Source organism: Nuphar pumila, chromosome 13, assembly GCF_984573655.1.
Source record: "Nuphar pumila chromosome 13, dmNupPumi1.hap1.1, whole genome shotgun sequence".
Lineage (NCBI taxonomy): Eukaryota > Viridiplantae > Streptophyta > Magnoliopsida > Nymphaeales > Nymphaeaceae > Nuphar > Nuphar pumila.
Genome location: NC_143261.1, coordinates 82,949,451 through 82,966,925, shown reverse-complemented (window position 1 = coordinate 82,966,925; position 17,475 = coordinate 82,949,451). Strand labels below are relative to the sequence as shown.

Below are 17,475 nucleotides of genomic sequence, written 5' to 3'. Positions count from 1 at the left end.
TGGTGCTTTTATAGAATTTAAAATGAAATTAACCCTCAATATACCCTGACTATGGCCATTGGTATATATTTTGAATTAATTTTAAGTTAAATTCTGATAAAAGAAGAAAATATTTTAAGAAAATATGATGAATTTTGAAAAATGGATCTAGTGTGGATCCAGTGTTATTTTGTAAAAGATAAAAATGCTATGTTTTGTCTACACCCTGACTATGGCCATTGATGTGGATCATCAACTTAGTATTTATTATCTCTTACGAAATGGTGCATGTGCCATTCGTGTTGCCATTTGTGAGAATTTTGAGAAATAAAGGCAGAAATGCATGAAAACAAACAATTCATGATATTTTATAATGCTCATTCATTCTACCTAAAGCAGGTCTAATTTATTACAATATACAAAATTAATCATGCAACTCAAAGCAATGACTTTATCCACATATTCCCTGCAAAACAGCTGGGTTAGTATAAAAAGTAGAAGAGTAATGGCATATATCACATAGATATCTAGAAAAGAAATTTTCATAAACCAAGATATGAATGATGGAAAGGTGAAAAGGATATATATACCTATATACATATGTATATGTACATATATATAGGTATATTCACATGTATACAAATATATATATCTATGCATAGGTATATATACATGTATAAATATGGGGGTATATACAATAGGGAGATGTGATGAGGGACAGATCATGTCGAGGTTGCTGCAAGCAACCCTTTTAGCAGTGAAGATAGTTTGTGATGGAAAAAGGTGAGGTGCTTAAGTATGAACTGTACTGTAGCCGTGAGCTACTGTGAACATTCCTAACAGGGGACGGTATATAAAGCAAAGAGAAAAATTTGTAAATATGCAGCAGGTGGTAATGAAGCACCAGGATATGCAAATGTTGGAAAAACATGTTGATGTGATGTGCAGTAGGATGTGGGTGTCTACAGTGGAATGACAGTAGTGAATATGCAGAGGTGCTGGGAGTGAATATTTTGATGCTGCAAATGTGCACAACGGGTATGTCAAGTGAGCAGAGGTAAAAATAATGAACTAAATAGCAAGTAGGTGGGAATTATCTGCTGCTGGAGATAATTTGGTTTACTATTCACGATACTATCAATGAAAAAGAAGCTCCAAGCCAACTTCAGCAACAGTTTCCTTATGTCCTGTCCTTCTCACAATGTTAACTTCAACAACATCTACTTGAGAGCCAAACCTTTTCAACCTATTTCTCTGTGCATCGTCTTCGATTGTCCATGAAGACAGGGATGGACTCTTGATCATCTCAGCTATCATGAACAATGACTAAACTCAAGGAAGATGACAAGCAGAAGAAACGGTAAGAGTAGCTTGTACATAAAACCAGTGACATATGTTGTCACTATAAATTACTGAATTCTGGAAGACAGTCTATGCACCCTCTCATTCTTGTAAGCTGTGACGTGGATGGTGTTGTGGGTAGAAACAGATAAGAACAGTGGGTAGTATGTGCCAATGATGAAGCAATGTTCTTACAAGTACCGGAGCAGGATGCTGAAGATGAAACCATTTGTGAGGATGAATGACTAAATTTAGCGAAGAGAGAGAGAAGAAGAAAAAATGTAGCATGACAATCTCAACACTAAAGCAACTTAAATGAAGGAACCCATCTGGAAATGCTGAACATACCTGTAAACTGATTCCAGTAGATGCCACAGATCGTCAGAAATAAATAGGGCCTCAAACTTCAGTATCAGATCATCCCATTTCATAACAGTGGATCAATTCCCACTGCTTAAGCACTCAAAGGATCGAGTGATACTCAGCAATTCTATTAGGCTACATCATAGCTTGAGGGGAGATGCATACCGAACAGGACTGAAGCGAAGGATGGCGACTGGTACCTAAAAGACAAACATAATTTTAGAGACAAGATATGAAAATTTGAAATACCAACGATATGACTTAGAAACATGGGAACTATACATACAAAGTTCTGTTTATAGTAAATTAGTCACATGCTTCTGATTTTACACAATAAAACTTACAAGTTGGGTGCTGGTGATAAGTTCTAGCAGAGTGAATAACGTGTTCTACAGATGGCACATACAAACTAACACAAAAATGTAATTGATATGCACGAACTGGCATGCATGATACAGTTGACAGGTGCACATCATTGTGATTAATGTATGACAACCTGTTGTGAACGTACGAGGGTCACGGCGGCCATGAGCTACTACCAAAATATGAAGAAAATGTCAAGCCACAGTGAATATAACATTACAGGTGAGTGATATATAACCAAAGTTTGATAATACGTGGAATCAAACTGAAATCATGCTGAGACTCGTAAGATTTTCAAGAAGCTAGGATATTAAGCAAGGGCGACGCTCACTGAATTTACTTCTGCTAGAAAGAGACCTCATACCATTGCTTACTCAGATCAAATGATGGCAGGTAATGATTTCTCAAACCTTCACGTATATGATGTCGTATGAACTAAAGACCTTCCAATTCATCAGATGGAAATTGTTGTTTCATGGTATGCCTTGGACTGGCCCCTGTTACCTTGGTGTTTTCTATTCATAGCAAAGGGGACAACAAAAATCCCCGTAACCCCCAATCTACCTCATCATTTGGACAAAGCCACCTGTCTTCAAGAACTAACCTTCACATTGATATTAGTAATGCAAACATGATTCCAGCAACCCTTAATATCAATATAATCTTCCTGCTTCCCTTTTAGACCTCCAAAAAATAAAGTGATGCACATGTAAATGGATATGGAAATGCTGAGGGAGCGAGGCTCTTACCATCCACAGAGAGCGCCAACCAGGATGATTCTAAACGATATTTTTACCACAACCAGTTGCATAAAATAAATAAATAAAAAGAAATGGAAAGACATGAAAAATAATAAGCACATAGAAGAAGCCATATCCTATAATAAAAGAAACAGGCGAATCAAAATGTGAATGGACTCGTCAGGTATGATTCAAGATTTTCTTTAAAGCAAAGAGTATGAATGGATGATCGATGAAGAACTGCATAGGTATATCGGATATTTAAGCAACACAATCAGATAAAAAAAAACTAACAAATAAATTGCAGAGAAGGGAAGGGAGTGTTGGAATATCAGATTTCATTGATTTTGCACACAAGTGAACTGACATTGCTATCGGCAAAGCAGCAACACAAGAAATGCCTTAAATGGGGGGGGGGGGGGGCGATGAACAGGAAATTTTAAGAGAAAACATAAATAACAAAGAAGAGAAAAGAAGAAGGAAAAAAAATATTCAAACAAAGATGCTGAAAGAAGATGTAATCGATACATTAAAACAGGGATTATGCAGGAAACCGGACATTTAGAAAAAAAATCAAAACGAAAATGAATTTTAAGAGATAACTTGGACCGGGATTTGGATGAACCCTGTCAGATTCTTGAATCTGACAGCCTGAGCCCAAAATTTGTAACACGAGTGAAAAAAAAAAAGAAAAAAAAAAGGAAGAAAGTAAGAAAGAAAGAGGAAAGAATGAATATGTTGGAGCGTGGTTGCTCTTTCACTGTTGCACAAGGGAGGATCTGGTGTCCCAATAAACAACCCAGCTCCTCTTAATGGTGCATTAACGAAATTAAAGATTTAAAAGGAAGGAAGTTAGCAAGTTAAAGAAGATGAGAGAGGCAGGGGACTCACCGAAGCGATGCAGGGATGGCCGAGCTTTCTGCCGATTGGAGAGCACCAGAAGGAGCGAACGAGAATCTTCTTTCGTAGCTTAGGAGAGAGCCGAAGAAGAAAAAAAAGGAGAAGAGAAGGGTGCGGGGGTGAAGAGGTGATGATCGAGAGAAAAAGGTGGAGGGGTAGAAGACGACGTAGAGAGGAAAGAGAAGATGCAATGGGGAAGGGTGATAACGGATATCCTCTAGGGTTTTCATGAATCTCTTTTTAAGAATGGGGAGGAAGGTTCGTGAAGAAATCGGTTGAAGATGGGTGGAGGAGAGGAGCGATCGGCTGGGAAATGGAGGTTTTTTTTTTCTTGGAGATGAAGGGTTTAGGGAAGGGTTTCGGTGAGAAGAAGGTGCGGCCGGGTTTTCCCCCTTTTCCTTTCTTACGAAGGATTTTACAAAACCCTAAAAGAAAAATTTACCGAGGAGCCCCTTTGATTTTCGAGATTTTATAAAGAGGGGGGGGGCTCCCGAGGTTTTTAGCAAAATTGTTTTTCAAAAAGGCTCAAAATCATTTGTTTTTCTCAAAATTTTTCCAAAATTTTGGTTTTTGTATTATTTTTCAAATTTTTTTGTATTTTTTAGAATAAAATCCTAAAGTTTGTGAGAAATCAAAGATTAAAACTAATTTTTTTGTGTTTTTGCAAAAAAATATTTACAAAAGAAAATTTTCTGAGAATTAAAAGCTATTTTTGAGAAAATTTCTTCAAAAAATGTGTTTGAATCCGGATTTTGAGGAAGTATGGATTTAAAGTACTGGATTCGGATCCAGAATAGGTTTTGAATATATCAATATTTTAACTCAGAAAATCTGAAGTTTATTTTTTAAATCGCTTTGATTTTCTCAGAAAACGGGGTTAGGGGCAAAAGGGTCATTTTTACAAAATTTTGAAAAATTTGGGGTGTTCACAGATGTTCATATTTCTTGTGAAACTTAATGTAGTGTCTTATATTGTTCTGTTTCATGACAAACTCATATCAATTCGAAAGCAAGCTATGAAATACAGGAATCGCGTGTGAATTATGTTTAAGTCTTATCATAAAGTTAGTTGTTATGCCTCTTTGCATGACCCAATTTCTACATTGTAGGATCTGTTAATAGTTTAACAAAACATGAGGTGAATATGCTTATACACTGGATGGTCTTATTAAGAAAGAGTTTTTTGATGAAGCCATTTTCATGAATCGTGAGCCACAAAAATAGAATTGTTAATATTTTTGTAGATCACCATTCATGAAAATGGCTTCATCCAAAAAGCTATGAAACACAGGAATGATGTGTGAATTTTGTTTAATAATGTATCTTTCACATGTATAAATCATTGTAATATGTATCATTCATAAGTATAAATCATTGTCTCATCTAGCCTACAGAGCTACTATTTTGATACCGTAGGTAAATCACCGTTGCTTAGTGCTTATACAATTAGTGAAAATCATTGTCTCATCTAGCCTTCACATATACAAATCGTTATATATATATATACTGTAGTTGAATCGTTGCGCAAAAAGTTGTCTTGTAAATAAACTGTCTTAAAAGCAAAAAGTTGTTATATTTACTACCTGTGCATGATTGTTGTTAAATCGTTGAAGCTTAATTTTTAAACCATTAGTAAATCGCCTATATGGTGATTTATTTGGTATATAAATTGTTATACCATATAGTGTCCTATCATGATTTACACAATGACGTCTATGTCGGCCACAACTGGATAAAAATTGCACTATGTATGAGTACAATTTGCTATAAAAGTGCACGGTCAATATTTGTGCAAATCATTTCAGCCATTTATTAATGTTTATGCAAATCATTTCAGTCGTTTATCAATCATCGTGTAAATCGTGACAGGAACACAACTCGTAAAAGCAAATCAGTGGCATTTTCATAATACACAATGATAAACGCTTGTTCGATTTTTATTTACAAAGGCCAATCATTACAATGATTTGTTCAGTGGCATTTATGTTCTACACTTATTAAAATAGATTTATACACTTATAGAATGTCACATTACAGAAAAGAATTATAGAATTACAATAAAGAATTATAGAATCCTAAAAATAATTGTCAGGATGTCGATTTATACTTATGAAGTTACCGCGACAACGATATCGATATGTTTGTAAAACCCTAATACGAAGTTACCGTGAACATAACAATGATTTGTTCACATCGACAAAGCTCGTAAAAGCAAATTGCGATAGGACAAATACGTAAAATGATTTACTTATATCGGTTTGCAATTGTTACTTAAATTGATTTGTACTTTACTAAGTCTAAATATCATATTGATTTGTGTACACGTGCGTAAAACCCTGCAAATGTAAAACCCTTGTATAGATCTATGTAAAACCCAACCCTACCTGACTCTACCCGTTGTCCAGGTCTAAAACCCTAACATATTTAACCTCTCTTCTTCTTTTCTGAGGCAACGCAACTTCTTCTTTTTTTTCCTCCTCCGCCTTCGTCTTCTTCTTTTTCTCTGCCTTCGTCCATTGCTATATAAATTCTAAATCCCTAAACCATAAACCTGTAAAACCTAAAACCCAAACCCCAAAACCTAGACCCTAAAACCATAAACCCTAAACCCTAATCGCTACAACATAAAACCCTAAACCCTAAATTCTAAATCCCTAAACCATAAACCCGTAAAACCCAAAATTCTTAAATCTAAAACCTAAAACCATAAACCCTAAACCCTAATCCCTACAATATAAATCCCTAAATCCTAAACCCTAAACCCCTAAACCCCAAACCCTAAATTCTAAATCCCTAAACCATAAACCCGTAAAACCCTAATCCCTACAACATAAAACCCTAAACCCCTAAACCCTAAACCCTAAACCCTAAACCCTAAACCCTAAAGCCTAAAACCTAAATTCTAAATCCTTAAACTATAAACCCGTAAAACTCAAAATCCGAAAACCTAAAACCTAAAACCAAACCCCAAAACCTAAATATTAAACCCTAAACCCTAAACCCAAAATCCTAAACCCTAAAGCCCAAAGCCTAAAACCCTAAACCTTAAAACATAAACCCCTAAACCCTAAACCGTAAACCCAAAACCCTAAACCCTAAAGCCTAAACTATAAACCCTAAACCCTAAACCCTATACCCTGAACCCGAAACCCTAAACACTAAACACTTAAAACCCAAAAACCTAATACCCAAAACCCTAAACCATAAACCCTAAACACTAAATTCTAAAACCCTAAAACTTAAACACTTAAAACCCAAAAACCTAATACCCAAACCCTAAAACCTAAAACCTAAACCCTAAAAGCCTAAAACCCTAAACCTATAGTGATAGAACATATCGTTCACATAGACATAGCCCGTAAAAGCAAATCACGATAGCACATGACCTTCATACGTACAAATCGTTTCAACTTTTTATCAATCATTGTGTAAATCATGATAAGTAGTCCGTAAAAGCAAACATATCGTTCACATAGACAAAGCTCGAATAGACAAATCACAATAGGATATTCAAACGAATTTAGTGGGATGGGACCCATTTAGCTCTCATCAAATCCAAACACAATCTAAACTACTATGTATATATATAGAGATGCACACACACACACACACACACACACACATATATATATATATATGTATATATATATATATTAAGTAGGATCCATTTGAAATTTAGATAGATGCAAAACTTAAACCCTAAACCCTAAACTATTGTGATTTACTTATATCGGTTTGCAATTGTTACTAAAATATTGTGAACAAAACAGTAAAATCGATTTACAATTGTTACTTAAATTGGTCTCAAGTTGTAAATCGATTTGTATTTATGAAGTTACCTCAATTTGTATTTACTAAGTCTAAACATCATGTCAGTTTATGTACATGTGCATAAAATCCTAGTATATGTAAAACCCTAATATAGATCTGTGTAAAACCCTATTCTATGTAAAACTCTACCCGACCTATGGTCCATGTATAAAATCCTAATCTATTTAACAACTCTTCCTCTTTTCTGCAGCAGCACAACTTCTTCTTCTTCTTTTTCTTATTTTTTCTTCTCTGCCTTCATCTTCCTTATTCTTCTTCCTTGTATACATCTATTTGATATATTCATACTGTTGTACCCTCCATCGTTTGCAAATCATCCTTCGCAGTTGAAAAAATATCTGCCTAATCTTCGATATACTTCATAACAAATATGCTACAGTCGTGCAAGCTTCATCTTCTCCCATTAGTTCACATAGAAAAGAAAACTACAGTCGAAGCTTTCTGCACTAGCAATCGAAGCACATCACCATTTGGACGTGAGGTTGATGCTGATGATAATGTTTATTTTTTTTATGATGATGGTCATGTATTGTATCCTCCTTCTTCTTCTTCTTTTCCTTCTTCTTCTTCCTCTTTGTATTTTCTTTCTTCTTTGTTCTTTTGTGTTTCTTCTACCTGTGCTTGATAGATGGGGTTTGATGCTGATACCGTAGTTGTTTCACGCTGTGAGAAAAGATCTGTATAATCTTTGATGATGATTATAGTGGTTATCTTCTGTGGATACATCGATATATTCATGACACATATGATTGTGGCATATTTGTCATGAAGTATATTGAAGCTTATGCAAAATATAACGACCATAATCATACTCAATCTTTGTTGCCATACCGAAGCAAGCACAAATATTCTGCATGATAGACAGGGGGATGCTGATGACCATCTATTTGATCTATTCCTACTGCCAGACTCTCCATCGTTCGCAAACCATACTTTGCAGTTAGAAAAATATCTACCTAATCTTTGATATACTTCATGACAAATATGCTAATTGTGCGGGCTGCATCTTCTCTGCTTGTTGGGATCCATACCTGTATCTGTTTTCTATACTAGCAAGCTGAATTTCATGCGCACCTGGATTGCACTCGAAGCACATAACTATTTGGATGTGGGGGTGATGCTATTGATAATGTCTATTTTCTTTGATGATGATGGTCATGTATTGTATCTAAGCCAAACCATTGGTCATGATGTATTGTAAATAAATACTCATGTATTTTGTAAATGAATGTGGTTGTAATGTAAATGAATGTGGTTGTAATGGTCAGCCAACATTTGTCGCATGTCATTCCTTGCAATTTGGAGAATTTTTTGTGTTCAAGTGTAATGGTAATTTAGATTTTGATGTTAATTGAGATATTTGGTAGAAGTGGATGTCTTATACGTTAGGAGGAACACATGGGAACAAGTCTATGCATAATCAAGAGGTATAAATGTGCTACAAAAAAACTTGTAAAAAGATAAGGACCGCCATTGGTAGATAGGTTTTCCTTCTATCGTTCCCAGTGACTAGTGAAGGCCATTCAGTAAACTGAAGGTGTTGATGATGATGATGATAATGTCTCTTTTAAAGCACATCACTATTTGGATGTGGGGTTAATGTTGCTGATGATGATGTATGTTTTCTTTGATGATGATGGTCATGTATTGTATCTAAGCCAAACCATTAGTCATGATGTATTGTAACTAAATACTCATGTAAATGAATGTGGTTGTAATGTATCGTTGAAGTTAACTTGATTTATAGTTTACTAAGTCTAAAAATCGTGTTGATTTGTTTATTGTTTTTTCTTTCTGCCCTTTATGAATCAGTCATTGTGTAAATCGCGATAAGACATATTATTCATATATACAAAGCTCATAAAATTAACTCACGGTAAGACAATTGATATCAAGCAAATCACGATAGTACATATCATTACAATGAAATCGATTTGCAACTAAGTCACGATTCGTAGTTTACTAAGTCTAAATATAGTGTCAATTTGCAAGTAAGTCATGAATTGTGGTTCTAAGTCGATTTGTATTTATCAAGTTATCTAGATTTTTACTTCACCAATAAACATCGTGTCGATTTATTTTTTCTTTCTACTTTTCGCCTTTTATTAGTCATTGTAAATCGCGATAAGATAAATCGTTGTACATATATTGTATCTAAATTGTTATATCAGATATTGTCCCAAAGCGATTTATATAATGTCGTTTGTATCTTTGAAGTTAACTCAATTTATTTTTTACTAAGTCTAAACATCATGTTGATTTGTTTATTTTTCTTTTCTGTCATTTATGAATTAATCATTGTGTGAATCACGATAGAACATATCGTTCGCTTAGACAAAACTTGATTATTTGATGGGTTTTGGTGGGATGACTGTACAGATCATAATGAAACACCTTTTTAAAAAACAAATCACGATCTCTTATAGAACTGGTTGCAAGGCAATCAAAATCAAGCAAATCACAATAGTACGTAGTCTTTATACGTACAAATCATTTCAGCCTTTTATCAATGTTTGTATAAATCACGATATGAAGACAGCTCATAAAAGCAATTCATAATTTAAGCAGTACACAATGATTTTTTTTTATGAAGGTCGAACATTACAACGATTTGTTCAATGACACTTGTGTGTTATGCTTATTAAAAACAGAATTATACATTTATAGAATGTCACTTTAAAAAAAAATTATAGAATTACAACAAAGAATTATCGGGATAAAAAAATCATATAATGTTTATTCAGTGGCACTTGACGACTCTGATGGACTATGACATACAAATCGTCTCTTTCTTTTTCTTGGTAGACTCTCTTTCCTTGATGGCTTCTTGGTTCCTTCAATCTTATTATAAACACTGGTCATCATCTCTACCAGTGTATCATATTGTCTCCTCAAATTTCTCACCTGCTTTGGTAACTCCTTATTCTCTCTTTTCAATATCTCTAACCATGTGGCAAAGACTGCCTTCTTTTTTGTGAGTTGTGTTCACTCATCATCGTGTACTGCAACTAAGAGAATTATTGTTGTAGCCAGAGGGACACGATGAATGTGTTTTCTATGCTGGGAGACAACATGATGAGGGACAGGAGGGACACATGGGTTCCCAACATTTTCACATTGCTTATTCTCAATCTCTAGATTTCGATGCATGGGCTCCCAATATTTTTTGAAATAGTTGGGGTCGTATTGTCGTTCTTTATAATCATACACTATGGCATGAACACTTCCTTTGTTCCAGCTATCCAATTATTCCCTGAAGCGTTTGTGTCAATTCACGTTCCTGGCCTCACCACTTTTCATCTTCCTTCTCACTTCCACTGGTTGCTTTAGGGTATACAGTCCCAAGTCAGCTTGTAGGAGATCTCAACCACCATGCCGCAACTCGACTTCATAATTGCTAAACAGCCAAATATCGTATCTAGACAGTCTCGCAGCCTCGGCAACAACCTCTTGGTCCTTGTCCTCCCTATTTCTATACGATCTCCACACAACCTGTACATTTGAGATTATGGTTTAGGTATAAACACAATTATTCATGCTAATGAATGCTAAATATTAAAATAATTTATAATAATGAGTGTTAAATATATTACAATGACTGCTACTAATGAGAGCTTTGTATTAAAATGATTTACACTAATGAATGCTACATATTACAATGATTTACAATAATGAATGTTAAATGCTAAAAGAATAACGCTTTGTACTAATGAAGAAAAAATCCTGCAATGATCATTACTTAAGAAAGCTAACGATTACAATGATTTATGATAACAATTTGTACTAAGAAATACAAAATCCTGCAATGATCACTACTTAAGAATGTTAACGATTACAATGATTTACACTAATGAAAGTTAAATGCTAAAGCGATAATGATTTGTACTAAAGAATACAAAATCCTGCAATGATGATTACTTAAAAATGTTAAACATTAGAACGATTTATACGAATACAAAATCCTGCAATGATCATTACTTAAGAATGCTAACGATTATAATGATTTATACTAATAAAAGTTAAATGCTAAAGCGATAATGATTTCTACTAAGGAATACAAAATCATGCAAAGATCATTACTTAAGAATGTTAAACATTAGAATGATTCTAACGAAGACAAAATCCTGCAGCGATGATAAATGCTAAATATTTCAACGATTTATACTAATGAATGATAAATGCTGAAACAATTGTAAACAATTGTAAACAATTTTAAACCATTTACCTTAATTAACATAGAAGTGATGTCCTATTACGGGATTCAAACTATACTGCAAGGGACAAGTGCACCTGGATTGCACTCGAAGCACATAACTATTTGGACGTGGGGGTGATGCTATTGATAATGTATATTTTCTTTTATGATGATGGTTATGTATTGTATCTAAGCCAAACCATTGGTCATGATGTATTGTAAATAAATACTCATGTATTTTGTAAATGACTGTGGTTGTAATGTAAATGAATGTGGTTGTAATGGATCATAGAGAACTTTTGCATCCTTCTCTGTCTCATGCACCCTGCCACTTTTACCAAGATATGCAGCTGCCCTTTGACATCCACTTCTACCAAATATCTTAATTAACATCAAAATCCAAATTACCATTATACTTGAACACAAAAAATTCTCCAAATTGCAAGGAATGACATGCGATAAATGTTGGCTGACCATTACAACCACATTCATCTACATTACAACCACATTCATTTACAAAATACATGAGTATTTATTTACAATACATCATGACCAATGGTTTGGCTTAGATACAATACATGACCATCATCATCAAAGAAAATAGACATTATCAATAGCATCACCCCCACGTCCAAATAGTTATGTGCTTCGAGTGCAATCCAGGTGCACTTGTCCCTTGCAGTATAGTTTGAATCCTGTAATAGGACATCACTTCTATGATGAAGGGCTGTGCACTTGTCCCTTGCAGTATAGTTTGAATCCCGTAATAGGACATCACTTCTATGAGGTGATCTCAAAAGAATCAATCTGGAATATGTTCGTCTTATTATTCTACTTATTTACCAGGTGGGTCATGGTGTTCCAGCACGTTTCAAAAGAATGTTGGTCCAGAAGGCCGCCAAAGTGCATATTTCACAATCAATCCTTCTGATGTTTACTTAGTTGTCCATACCACGACAGAACTACAGGCCACTGACACCACCCTTTGAGTTTTTCACCTAGTGCTATATTTTTCCTATGACCTTCCTGTAACATAAAATAGCATATTATTCGTATCAAATTAAAATTAATCCCATTTATACTTCTACACGTCGTTGTACACAGTAATCATTATAAATAATAATTATTGCACACTCACTATACATAGTAATCGTTATCACAGTAATCGCTATACATAGTCATACCTATAACAATAAATCGTTCACAGTAATCGCTATCACAGTAATTATTATATATAATAATCGATATCACATTAATCGCTATACACAGTAAATCATGACAGATAGGATCAATTTACATACCTTGGTCACACTTTTCTCCTCTTCATCTCCTCTCTCTATCCTTTGCTTTTCAATTTCTTCCTTCCTTTTCATTTTCTTCTCTTCCTCCTCCTGTTTTTTCCTTTTCCTTTCCTTCTTTTCCTCCTCCTACTTCTTCCTTTTTCTTTCCTTTTCTTCCTTCTGTTTTTTTCTTTCTCTTTTCTTCTCTTTGTCCTCCTGCTTCTTCCTTTCTCTTTCCTTATATTTCTCGTCCTCCTTATCCTTCTATTGTCTTTCCTTCTCTTCCTCATCCTCCTTCTCCTTCCTTTGCATTTCTTTCTCTTTCTCGTCCTCCTTCTCTTTCCTTCGCCTTTCCTTCTCTTTCTTATCCTGATGCTTTTTCCTTTGTCTTTCCTCTTCCATCTTTGTCATTTGCCTTTCCTTCTCTTTCTGCTCCTTCTTCTTCTTCAATTGTCTTTCCTTCTCTTCTCCTCCTTATTCTTTCTTTGTCTTTCCCTCTCCTCCTCCTTCCTTTGCCTTTCCCTCTCCTCCTCCTCCTTCTTCCTTTGCCTTTCTCTCTCCTCCTCCTTCTTCCTTTGTCTTTCCCTCTCCCTCTTTTCCTCCTCCTTTATTTGCCTTTGCTTTTCATTCTCTTCCTCCTTCTTTCTTTGCCTTTCCCTCTCCTCCTCCTCCTTCTTCATTTGCCTTTTCTTCCTTTACTTTTCATTGTCCCCCTCCTTCCTTTGCTTTTCCTTCTCTTCGTCATCCTTCTTTTTCTTCTTCATCTTTATTTCTTTCACATGCTTCTTTTGCTTTTTAACCTCAATATCTGATAAATAATCCTCCGCATAATACGATTTCAACACTTTGTCTCTTTGTTTATCATTCTCAAACTTTATTATATTTTAATACATTTCATAACGCTCATATAGATGGGACTGGCGGATCATTTCAGTAACTATCATGAAATCGAATGGTAGGGGATTTCTTGTTTGACGAGCTTTAGACATTGCTAACCTGCACAACACATAAATTTAACCACATCATTATATGTTATAACCGTCTCTCCAAGTATATAATATTACAAATTATCTCATTCGTTAAATAATCACCAACATTACAAATCGTCGCAATATTTGGCTTTATAAGTAAACATCGTTGTAAGATTTAGCAAACTTAAGTACAAATCGAGGTAACTTCATAAATACAAATTGCTACTGCTTTAAATGTATAAATCGTTGTAGAAATCACAACCTTCATAAGTGCATATTGTTGTAACGTTTATGTTTCATACTTAAACATTGTTGTACGATTTATCAAACTTAAGTACAAATCGTGGTAATTTCATTAAATCGTTATTGCTTCAAACGTATAAATCATTGATGCTTCATAAGAACAAATCATGCTAACTATTTTTTATGCCGAGAAGGTGGATAGGTACAAATCGATTTGTTTCAGTATGAAAATAGGTGTTATTTAGCATGAATAGTAAAACCAGTTGTAAGATTTAGCATTCAGATTTACAAATCGATTTGTTTGCATAATGAAACCTTACACGAAACTTACTTAAACGATACGAGTTTTGGTAATCTGATAGTGGAGGAGAAACACCCAGAAGGTAGATGCAACTGATGGTGGCAACGATGCTGCCACTGCACAGACGACGACAAAGGATGCTTCGGCAGAAGTAGACGATGGCAAAGGGTGCTCCAGCGGCAGCAGACAAAGGCAAAGGTTGCTCCAGCGGCAGCAGACGACGATAAACGGTGTTCTGGTGGCAGCAAACGACGACAAAGGGTGCTCCGATAGAAGCAGACGACGGCAAAGGAGGGTCCGATGGCAGCAGACGACGACAAAGAGAGCTTCTGTTACAGCAGATGGTGCAAAAGTTTACTGCTTAGGGCGAAAACGAAACATTTGGACTTTGAAGAGTTAACATCATTCTTGAACCGACGTTTCACTTTTCTAGATGGAGGATCTCGAACCGTCGTTTCACTTTTCTAGATGGAGGATCTCGAACCATCGTTTCACTTTTCTAGATGGAGGACATTTTTGTTCTTTTCTCAAACCATCGTTTCATGACGAGAATGGCGGGAAAAGGGTACTTAAGTCTTTGCAACTGCACCAGACTCCGATGCTAAGTGATGCAGACACACACGGGGATACGAGCCCCACGTGCTTATATACATGACACTCATTCGGACTCTTGAAACAGTGCATCTTTGGGGGGAACATATAACCTGCTTCGACCAGGCAGGTTGTTTTCTGAACATAAAGGACCAGGTCAGGTCGGTTGGAGAGGGTCATCCTGACCTAACCTAGTTTGGGTTATCGCTTTGAGATTTTAAACTATTTGTCGCTTGACCAGCTAATTTTTGAGTTTTTTCTAATATGATTAGGACTTTATAAGTTGTAAAAAATGTTGCTAAAAATGCACCAGCTGCACCCTTGGTCTTCAGCCCACAATTCTTTAACAAGACCCCACATGTCTCCTCACCCACGAAAAAAATAATTTACCTTCAGAGATTAACAATGTTCTGGGGTCCCCACTTGATCACTCCTCCTTCCCCTATATAAACCCCGCAACCACCTCCAAAGTTCCACAGAGGGCTTCTACGACCTGTACAAGACTTCTTCTCTTCCTCGCTCCTTCCTTTTCAAGACTTGTGTTGTTTTTCTTTCTTTTCCCCTTTCACTACATACTCATCAATCTTGTGCTGCAAACTCTCTAGAAAAATGGCCACATGCGTTCAGGGCTTTCGGTCTGAAATGGTCTCGAATCCGCTTTCATTCGAGCAATCCTTACTTGCAGATCCGGCCTCGCTTTACAAGTTCGTCGAGTTCTCGACGGCTTTCCACCATCCCAACAATGAAGAGAGGGATGATGTATGGCTGAAGATGAGGGAGGAGGCCAGGAGGGATGTGGAGCAAGAGCCTGTCTTGGGGAGTTACTACGTATCTTCTATACTTGCACATGACTCACTTGAGAGTGCTTTAGCCAACCATCTTGGATACAGGCTCTCCCCTCCTTCCCTACCTGGTTCCAGCCTAGCTGATATCTTCCTGGCTGTATTTCTCGATGATCGTGCGATCCGGACTGCAATCCGAGAGGACCTGAAAGCAATTAAGGAAAGGGATCCGGCATGTGTTAGCTACGTGCAATGCCTGCTCAACTTCAAGGGGTTCCTAGCAATTCAGGCCCAGCGGGTGGCTCACAGGCTCTGGACTTTGGGCCGGGTGCCACTAGCCTTGGTGATCCAGAACCGGATGTCCGAGGTCTTTGCTGTGGACATACACCCCGGGGCACGGATCGGAAAAGGGGTACTGCTGGATCATGCAACTGGGACCGTCATCGGCGAGACTGCGGTCATCGGTGACAACGTGTCGATCTTGCACAACGTGACGCTGGGGGGCACCGGCAAGGTCACCGGAGATCGGCACCCAAAAATTGGGGATGGGGTCCTAGTGGGTGCGGGGACACATGTCTTGGGGAATGTCAGGGTTGGTGCTGGGGCCAAGATTGGGGCGGGCTCGGTTGTGCTGAAAGACGTGCCGGAGAGGACAACAGCAGTGGGAAACCCGGCCAGGCTTTTAGGTGGGAAGGACAAACCGATTAAGCTGACCAGGATTCCAAGCTTCACAATGGACCACGTCTCCTTCATATCTCAGTGGTCTGACTATGTTATCTGATTGGAGCTTGCACATGTTTGCAAATTTTTTTTCCGTTAAAGAGTGAATGGTGATGTAACTTACTTTCTGTTTTTGAAAGAAATGTAATCTATTTTCAGCGCCTCGCTGAAAATTATCATCTCTCTCTCTCTCTCTCTCTCTCTCTCTCTATATATATATATATATATATATATATATATATATATATATATATAATAGTTGATTACACGCAAACTCAACAGAAAGAGAAACAGAAATGGTTAAAAGATTACGCCGAGCAGCATGGATGAGGGTTTGAGCGTGTGTGCACAACATGACAAAAAAAGAAAATTTTATAAAAACACGGTTAATGTTTAACGTACTTACAAAAACAGCCTACCTTTTGAAAAAATTACAAAAACATGCCTAGGTTACAAAATAATTCTCAAACGCACGCCTCTTTCAACTAATGTGGAGTTACCAACTTACCATAGTTACCTATGTGTAAAATGATCATATTACCCTTCTCTCTCTTTCTACAGTTTTACCAAAAAGTGAAAATGAGGCCTTTTTAAGGATTTTGACTTCCTTCTGTCGTTCTGCAACGGGCAAATCACGATGTCAGTTATGGTCATACCCCTCTATGGCTAGGGGGTGTCAGCCTGCTAGGAATATTCAGTGGTGGCTGGAAAGGCACCTTCGTTTTCTAGCCCAAAAGAGCTATACATTAGTGATTTATGTGGCGAGAAAACATGGTATTGCACAACTTGACAACCACAGGGCCTTTTTCTTTTCCTAAAGATGCAAACATGGCAGCACGGCCGGGTACAATGGCCAAAGTCTCGTTTGTCCAAGC

At 36.5% G+C, this 17,475-nt stretch overlaps 1 pseudogene; it reads left to right on the top strand.

Moving 5' to 3' along the window:
* Positions 1 to 15,579: 15,579 nt before the first annotated feature.
* On the top strand, positions 15,580 to 16,773 carry LOC149818902 (serine acetyltransferase 1, chloroplastic pseudogene; annotated as a pseudogene).
* Positions 16,774 to 17,475: the final 702 nt, after the last annotated feature.